Consider the following 1,647-nt stretch of genomic DNA (forward strand, 5'->3'; position numbering starts at 1 on the left):
TCCTTTGCGGCTGCCTGAGAATCTTCAGATCTTTGGATGGGAGCGCGCAGCAGAGACATAGGTAAGTTTAAACCTATTTTGTAACTTTTTTTTCTCATGTTTTTGCATATACCGTATATACTCGAGTAATAGCAGTAGATACTGTATATGCAAAAAAACTGGGAGGGTTTAAATACCTTTTAATTGGTAAGCTGCGATATATTAAATGTTTGGGTTTAGTTAGCATGTTCTCCCTTTGCTTGCGTGTGTCTCCTTCGGGTACTCCGGTTTCCTCCCACACTCCAAAGACATGCTGGTAGTTTAATTAGCTCCGATCTAAAATGGCCCTCATATGTATACATGTGAGATAGGGACCTTACATTGTAAGCTCCTTGAGGGCAGGGACTGATGTGAATGTGCAACTATGTAAAGTGCTGCGTAAATTGTCGGCGCTATATAAATACCTATCATAAATAAATAGATACACTTTAAGCATTTTGATGGGGTTTAGTGCAACTGTGCCCCATCTCTAAGGAACACCTTTAACCCATTGAACTCTACATTGGCCACCAACCCTTTGGCTTGTTGGTGACAGACGGAGATAGGATGCCCAACTTGATGATGTGAAAGGCTGGTTGATGGGGCTGCTGTCTCGGATGGTGCTTGAAATGCCAATTATTAAATAAAAAACAATGTAAACTCTTTCAACTCTTTCAGTTGAAAAGATGCAAAGTGTATCAACATCCTGCTACTGGAATAAGTAGGATTGTCCCGGTACGGTTGGTTAGTCCTGAAATCCAGGGACAGTTCTCTGGGGGAAAAAAATGTCTGACCTCATACCATATCAATTACTTTACTCCATTGACTTGCAATTTCCTTCTGACTTCGGTGTGAACTGGCCCTTTATTGGTACGCTGCAATATATTACATTTTTGCTTCTGGGTTTAGATAGATTTTGGCAGGGGTTAGGGCAACAGTGCCCCCATATCCATGGAACACCTCCAACCCATTGAGCTCTACATTGGCCACCAACCCTTTGGCTTGTTGTTGCTGGTGACGGACGGAGATAGGATACCCCACCTTGATGATGGGGCTGCTGTCTCGATGCTGCTTGAAATTATAATTATTAATCAAAAAACAATGGGAGGAATTTGTCAAAAATGGAGCAGGCAAATTCTGGAGCAGTTGTGGATGGCAACCAACCAGCTTCTCTCTTCAGGTTGCTCAGGTAAGATTTGAAAATGAGACAGAGAAGCTGATTGGTTGCCGTGCAAATCTGCTCCAGATTTTCTCTGCTGCAGTTTTAATACATTCCCCTCAATGTAAACTCTTTCAGTTGAAAAGATACAAAGTACATCAACATTCTGTTACTGGAACAAGTAGGATTGTCCCGGTACGGCTGGTCAGTCCTAAAATTCGGGGACGGTTCTCGGGAAAATGTGTCTGACCAGATATCCAATCAGTTAATTGGGGACTTCAGATGTTTCGGGGTGTTGCCCACCAGCACTGGCGGTAATGAGATTACCAGATTAGCAAAACGATCCGCAGCCAGAAAACAAACAACCTCCAGAAGATGAACAAATCCCATCAATTGTCCTCCCTCAATGGACCAAAATCTGCGAGCGCATTCAGAGTCCCCCCTCCTCTCCTATTGAGGAGGTCCCATTA

The sequence above is a fragment of the Nanorana parkeri genome, unplaced genomic scaffold, assembly GCF_000935625.1.
Source record: "Nanorana parkeri isolate BGI_ZX_2015 unplaced genomic scaffold, ASM93562v1 scaffold994, whole genome shotgun sequence".
NCBI lineage: Eukaryota > Metazoa > Chordata > Amphibia > Anura > Dicroglossidae > Nanorana > Nanorana parkeri.